The sequence below is a fragment of the Myxine glutinosa genome, chromosome 13, assembly GCF_964187855.1.
Source record: "Myxine glutinosa chromosome 13, kmMyxGlut1.1, whole genome shotgun sequence".
Taxonomy (NCBI): domain Eukaryota; kingdom Metazoa; phylum Chordata; class Myxini; order Myxiniformes; family Myxinidae; genus Myxine; species Myxine glutinosa.
Window position 1 is genome coordinate 33379114 of NC_136273.1, and position 7792 is coordinate 33386905.

The window sequence follows — 7792 nt, forward strand, 5'->3', positions numbered from 1 at the left end:
AGCCTGGACAGGAAGAGGAAATGAGAGGATTCCATTTAGAGCAACACGTTGACGACGACAGGTTAGGAAGTCCGCCAGCCATAAGTGGAGATTTCCAAGGATACCATAAGAGGAGACTTTGATGAGAAGAGCGGGGTGCCAGACAGTATCAATGGCATGAGATATGTCAAGGGAGACGGTCCTGATTTCCTGTCTGGCATTGAGGACCTCCATCCATCGTTTTCTCTCTCTTTCTTTCTCTCTTTCTCCAACTCTGTCGTGGCCCTCACTTTGTGAATGCGGGGGTACACCATCCTGGATGTGGGGGATCTCTGGGTCGCTCTTGCAAAATCTATCAGCTGTCTCCATGCCGTGGACTTGTTCGAGAGAACTGTCTGGCGGTATACAACAACAACATCCGACCACGAGTTTAGGAAAGTAGACAAGAATAAGGAAGCTTTTGCAGGGTTCATGCTTTATTTCCTGCAGACAGGCATCCATGCATTTCAGTGACCAGGTCACACAAACACACCTATTCATTCAACATCTACAGCCTTCCTTGTCTCAGCATGCCATTTGATGTATCCAGGAAGGAACTTCATGAATGGATAGGCCAAGCGAAAGTCCAGAATTTCAAGCAGTTAAGGGGCTGCCTTCGAGTTTAGCAACATGGCTCTCAACCAGTGAAATGCATGGTCAGAGGACAATCACTTTGGAAACAGAATATTTTCACAAACGTGGGCGAAAGCTTATGGTGGACAGATGGTGGTGCAAGCATGCCTCAACTACGAAATAAACATGCCGTGACAAGTGCACAGCAACATATCACAAAATTCTAAAAGAACAGGACAGACTAACAAGTAAAACCTTTTCTCTACAGGTCCAGCACTCTTTCCCAGCCTGCTCACATTTGCATAGCTCAGGGAATACTCGAGGATGGTACGTGGACAGAGGTTGAAATACACTCCAGGACAAGCATAGGTGTACAATGAGCATGCTGGAAAACATGAAACAGGAGACATGCAGGAAGCCCGCAGAATTCTAAAATTGGCTTTTTCCACCACTTGTCGGACTTGTAACTCCTGAATTGGTGATGCAGCCCATTTTGGTCCGAAGTAACATGATGTGCTTACTGCCATGCTTAAAAGAAACGGGGTGCAACTTACATGAGCAGGTGAGTAGACCATTGATGCCGAGTACCAACTCACATGTAGTTGTGAAACTCATTGAAAAATTGGGCTAGATCTGAGGTTATTCTCAGGTAAACAGATATGCATTTTGGGGTTAAAGCTGTAAGACCAGGCGTTGAGCTGAAGTTTTTTGGGGGTTGGGTGAGAGGGGAATGGGTGGAAGCAGCGTCTCTTGTGTTAAAATATTGAAATACGGGAATGTCAGGAAAGACGGAAAATGCTTCGGATGAAGCTTGCACTTAGGCCTCGGCAAATGACCAGGACTTGGATGCCCATTGTGCCAAGTGAGGGGGAGGTTATGCTTGACTAGAGTCTGAAAAGCCAACTCGACTTCCTGGCCTAAAATCTGGGTGTCGAAGATCGGTTATCAGGTCCTTGGGAGTCATCAAGTGGGTGGATCCTGATGAGGAGAATAGGGAGGGATACATGGATAAGAGAAATCAAGATCAGCATTACATTTCCCAGGAGGTGTATGAGGAAAGGCAAGGGGTGTGATGGTGAGATTAGTAATGAGAGTGCTATTTTATTGAAATAAAATGTAAAGGTTAAAACCCCACCCATAAGGACCTCCCAGTTTCCATTGGTTGCGGTGACCTCGTAAGCGCAACGCGTTTCTGCGTAGGTTGCTCCGCCGAGAACAAAGAGCAACAGTCGTGGACCGCTGCGGCCTTCATGTCAGCGGCCATACATTCTTCCACTGGAGGGGTCAAATAGGCGAGATTTCAGAGGTCATAATAAATAAGGAAAATTGCCATAAAGTATGAACGCTCAAGAAAGGTCTTCAAAGAAATTCTTAAAGGTCACGTGGGTTTGTGCGTGGGATCATTTAAATATTACTTTTACAAAATGGTGGAATTTTTCCCCCTCCACTCTTCCCTACCCCTTCTCAATGTTTTCATATACATTATTTACCTTTTCTTCTTTACCCCACTGTCCGAGTTTTTCCTTTTCTAAATTTTGCAACCCCTTCTCCATTCCCTGGACGAAGCAATATCGATATCTATATTTCCTCTTGGAAGGCAAATCCAACTGAAGGCAATCTCAGTTCCTTCCACCAAGCTTGGAAGAAGTGTTTGTCTACCCTCAGGAGTGCCAGGAAGCACTATCTCTCCACACTCAAGATTGAAATCTCAAACCTGTCTCCTACCTCCAAATCCTGGTGGCGTCTTGTCAAATCCGTTTCTGGTGTTTGTTCCCCCTCCATCCCCTCCCTTACCTCAAATGGCGACACAGTTGACACCGCACGTGACAAAGCCGAATGCCTCAACTCTGTGTTTGCGTCAAAATTTTGTGTCCCAAACCCATCTCTCTCTGTTCCCACCTTTCCCAGTCGAACCCAACTGCTCCTGGACTCTGTGTCCTTCTCTCCTGACAAGGTGAAGAAGTTTTTGTCAAACCTCGACTCTGATTCTGCAACTGGACCAGACGGCATCAGCCCACGGGTCCGAAAATCCTCCTCTGCCGCTCTATCTCAACCTTTCTCTGTTCTTTTCACCCTCTCTTTTGCTCAAGGTCATCTGCCAGCATCTTGGAAATCAGCAAACATTACCGCTTTACACAAAAAATGTGCAAAAACAGATCCTTGCAACTGCAGACCAATCAGCCTGCTTATCAGCAAATTATCAGCAAAATCATGGAATCCATCATTGCTTCGGATATCAAATCCTTCCTCTTCTCCAATGGCTTGATCTCTGATCATCAATTTGGATTCAGACCAGGCCATTCTACTCTGGACATGCTGCTTCTGCTGTCTCAACGATGGATGGAGGTCCTCAATGCCAAACAGGAAATCAGAGCCGTCTCCCTTGACATATCACGTGCCTTCGATACGGTCTGGCACCCAGCTCTGCTCACCAAACTCTCCTCCTGTGGTATCCATGGAAAGCTCCACTCATGGCTTGCGGACTTCCTCTCTGGTCGTAGGCAACGGGTGGCCCTGAATGGATTTCTCTCATCTCCTCTTCCTGTTCTGGCTGGAGTTCCCCAAGGCAGTGTTCTGGGCCCTGTGCTATTTCTGGTCTTCATGATGATCTCTCTGACTCTCCGGAAAATCCTCTCTATCTCTTTGCTGATGACTCCACTCTCTGCCGCTCCATTCCTCATCCCTCAGATCGGCAGTCTGCAGCCTCCTCACTCTCTGCAGACCTGGATAAAATCACAGACTGGTCAAACAAGTGGAACATGTCTTTCAATCCTGACAAATCCCACACTCTTACTATGTCTCTCCGAAAAGACCGACTGGAAAACCCTCCCATCTACTTTCTCAACAATCCTCTCCAAGAAGTTCTGTCGCTCAAGCTTTTGGGTCTCACTATCTGCCATGATCTTTCCTGGGATAACCACATTTCCAAGCTGGCCTCCAAAGCCAGTCGCCGACTGGGCATCCTCCTGTCGTGCGAAGTCCTTCCTTGGCACACCTGAGCTCCTCACCACATACAAGGCTTTCATCCGCAGCTCAATGGAAGAAAGCTCTCCCCTCCTGCCTCACACCGAGCTCGGCTTCACGCTGTTGAAACCAAAGCTTTTTTTTGTTTTTTTTGTTTTTTGTATCCTGAATCGAGGCTCGTGAAAGAGCTGACATTTACTTCACAAACAAATCAACCAGACAAATAAAATATATAAAAAGAGGGAGCGGAAGACAAGCGAAGGGGAAGCACACAAACACTTGAGAGCACACAACATTTAAGAGCAGGGAGATGTGTGGGAGGGAGAGGGCTTGGGGGGAGGAGGCGTGGGAACGGGGGGGAGGGGGATCATATCAGAATCATTGGAATCTCCTGCGATGAAGCTAACTCCGAGGGCCTTTCACTCACTCACCGCAGGCTGGTTGGTGGTTTTTCTGTCTTCTACCGACTCCTCTCCAGCCTTGCTCCCCCAGCTCTCTCTGTGCTCTGTCCCCCTAATATTCCTACAGGTCGCACAAGATCTTCCAGCAACCCTCTTATGGTGAAACTGCCAAAATCTAGGCTCTCTGCTCACCTTCACTCTTTCATTCCCCTTTTTTCCCGCCTCTGGAATAAACTCCCCCACTCCCTTCAATCCCACTCCTCCCTCCTCGTCTTTAAAACAGCTGTTCACCACCATCTCTTATCTTCCCCCATCCAAAACCTTGATCTTTTCTACCCCTGTTAATTCACCCCAGATACACTTTTTTTGAAATTCCAACTTCTTTCCTGGAAGTCCTTGCAGTGTTGATGTGTTTTATACCTATCCCACCTCCCCCCAAGCCCTCCCCCTCCCACATTTCTCTCGATGTCCTTGCTCTCAAATGTTGTGTTTGTGTCCTTCCCCCTCTCTCCCCATCTTGTGTTCCGCTCCTCTTATTTTGTGTTTTATGTGTCGGTTGCCTTTTTGTGTGATTAATGTCAGCTCTTTCACGAGCCACGATCTTGTATACAAAAAAAAGAAGATCATTAAATTCCAAAATAATTTAGCTGGTGTCAATGATAGAATGGATCTTGAAGACGGACCCTTTCCTCACCCTATAAAATGACAGGAAATAGAGATCCCCACAGGGCTCGTGCAAATACAGGAAATAGAACAAATATATATTGAATCTGTTGATTTTTAATGCGGAACTTTTGAAATGACATATTCCGCCACAGAATACCTGGCATGCATGCGCAGAAACCTTAATAAATGGCGGCATTCACAGCATCATAAAGTATATAGTGTGTCGGAGATAAGGATTGTTAATTAAAATGGTTCACCAAGCTTCTAAAATAAGCTGAAAATACTTGTAAAAGTACCACAGAGGAAGTGCTGTGCCTTTGTACAACGAAAGACTTGGAAAACTTTCTCAGCTCGCCAAACGGGGAGCTGCCCTTCATGAAAACTCCCGATGATGTAGACTGGGGCAAGGCCCAAGTGTAAATCCCAGAAGGATTGCTCCCATTGAATGGACTGTGTATCTGGATTGATTGTTTATGAACACCAATGGGAAGGACATATCTAGGGTTTATGAATGTTTCAGGTAAGTTGAAAATAACGACATTTACTATGCATTATGTTGGAAAAGAGGGTGGGATGGGGGGCAGGTGGGATATACGGCCTACAGGAGCTGAGACGGCTGTCGTAAATACATTGTTTGTTTGGTTACGTAGCCACAAGAGAAATTAAACTACATTTTTGCATCAATGGCTAAAAGTTGAAGTGTCCGTCTCTGTGTGTATATGTTTTTTTCGGCATTCGTAGATCACGTGATTTTACCACGCCCCTCTCGTTCGCCAGACCTTTCGCAAACTGCAAGCGGGCTGTTTCGCAGCCTTTCTCGCATATGCAGGAAGTGATATGTTGGAACAAGGAACTTTAGTGAACAAAGCAACTTCATTTATCAACATTATACACCTCCTAACCAGGCACTGCTTAGTTTTGTCTCCACACCAGTCACCACTACTGTGGCATTCGAGCGGCGACACCGGCGGGTCTTCTCTGTGCTGCTGCCGGCAGTTGAGGCTGGCCAGCCCGGCGACGCTTTAGGGCTGCCTGGTCCACGTACTTACCGAGCTGATCGTTGAAGGCCTTCTTCATGTTCGGCACTGCGTTGAGCGCAGAGAGTGTCCTGAAGGGTTCACCTGCATATGTGGACTCACTTGCTTCGCGCATATCTGGTTACCTTGAGAACGAGTTTCCAAGAACAACGTGAAGAACAAGCTTGCTGTGATCTTCCTTCCCGATATCCATGTTTTCACTGTGGGTCATCTTCACAATGTAGTCAAGGAATCTACTTGAACTTTCCTTCCCATGAGCAAGCTCTGCTTATCCTTGATATAGAGCGCTTTTAGCTGCATGTGTTTTGTTTGTTCTTGTCATTTGTTGTATATTTTTGTGATATTTTTCATGTTGTTTTATTTTAATTTTATATTTCTTTATTTTATTATACTTTATTTCCTTTTTCTACATCAAATGTTGTCATTTTATTTATCAGTTTTCAAATTTTCATAACAATCGGCAACGGATTTTCATAAAATTTTCATAACAATCGGCAAACAAACTTTTTAACATTGGACGAACTTTTTAACATTGGACGCTATTTTGTTGAACAAACCAAATTCCGTGTTGACTTGAACATTTCGAAAAGGTTGTGACTCACTCGGAACATGCGCAAGCAAAACACAAAGAGGATCTCAGGGTGGTATTCATGAACAAAAGCAAATTAAGGTTCAGCTCAGTAATCAAAGAATGAAAAATCACTCATCGAGCGACGCTTGCCAAAAGATAATAAAGCAGAATGGCACTCAGTGGAGCATCCTTTTGACCTCAAAAATAATTGGTGGTTGAATTCAGTGACCTGATATGCAAATCGTCTTCAAATTTTAAGTTAATCAAATTAAAATTGACAATTTTAGAAATCAGAAAAAAGTGCTTGACCTTTGGACTATGTTGACCTTTTGACCTCAATAAATAGGATTCTGTGAGACCACCAAATCTACCATTTGGTGAAGTTTCGTGAAGATTGGTTTGAAGAAGATTGATTCCTTTCATTGATCTTCATTCAAACAATCTGTATAATGTAAATCAGATCATCATGTCTCAGGCTTCACAAAGGGTTATGTTGTCATAGGTAGGAGAGCTCCTTGATGGCTGGCGTGTACAAATAAAGAGTTTTCAGAAGGAATTGCTGTTTGTTTTTATAATCATGATGGAAGTTTCTATCATGCAAAATTGCTTTGGCATCATTTAACAGCTTCAAAATATTTTTGAAAATGAAAATACCATCACATGTCATGGCCTTAAACAGTGGACATAGCCTACCTTCCGGCAGCTCCTCCCGCAGTGCTACGCGACACAAAGGGCCACTGTCGAGCGTCCAGCTTGTCCTCGATCGCATCCTGAATGACGAAATTAACAATAACAGGAACAACTCGAGAGTTCATGGAATCCATTACACCAATGCTGTCTTGAGAAACAAGGACATGGGTGGTGCCGACGAGTGGCAAATTGAATTGGTCGTTATGATGTAAAATGTCATAATATTTTGTCAAAGTACAACTCAACGAAAGGGGTTTTGAAAGTGTCAACAAGGTGAGTAGTGTAATAATGTTGCTTCTGGGACACCTCCGTTTAACATGGGAAATCCCTATCTAATGTCATTTACCCCCTTGTCTTTTTCAAAAATCATAAACACCTCTATTTCTCCCACCCTCATCTTTATGAACCTTTTGTCTGTAGTACCTATCCTTAATGTTGTTCATTAGACCACTCAAACACTACAAATATTTGTTTTCTCTTATAGACCTATCATCCTTCTTCTACATATCATCTGGCAGATTAATCTTTGACCCATTCACTTCCATATTAATTCTTTCCCTCCCTCATTGCCCCTAAAGACCTCTATTTCTCTCACCCTGTTCTTTACGAACCTTCTAACCTTTTGACATGTTATCCTTATTCATTAGACCACTTAAACACCTGTGATCCTTCTGACCTTATGAACCTTTTAACCTTTTACTCTTAATATCATCTGGTGAATATAACCCACTCAAACAACGACCCTACAAATATTTGTTTATGCGTGGGAAATAATTTAATTCTCCTACAACTCTCTTCACCATCTAATATATTAACAAAAAATATGTTTGAGTTTGGTTCTTTATTAAGATATTTTAACTGAGCTAAGATAA

The 7792-nt window shown here is 43.9% G+C and overlaps 1 long non-coding RNA gene across 1 annotated transcript; it reads right to left on the minus strand.

Annotated features, from left to right (window-relative positions):
- Positions 1-435: 435 nt before the first annotated feature.
- On the minus strand, positions 436-7054 carry LOC144888652 (uncharacterized). Its single transcript, XR_013621195.1, has 3 exons — positions 6924-7054; positions 1727-1866; positions 436-1569 (listed from the first exon to the last, which is right to left on the minus strand). It is a non-coding gene; the product is annotated as an uncharacterized LOC144888652 (long non-coding RNA).
- Positions 7055-7792: the final 738 nt, after the last annotated feature.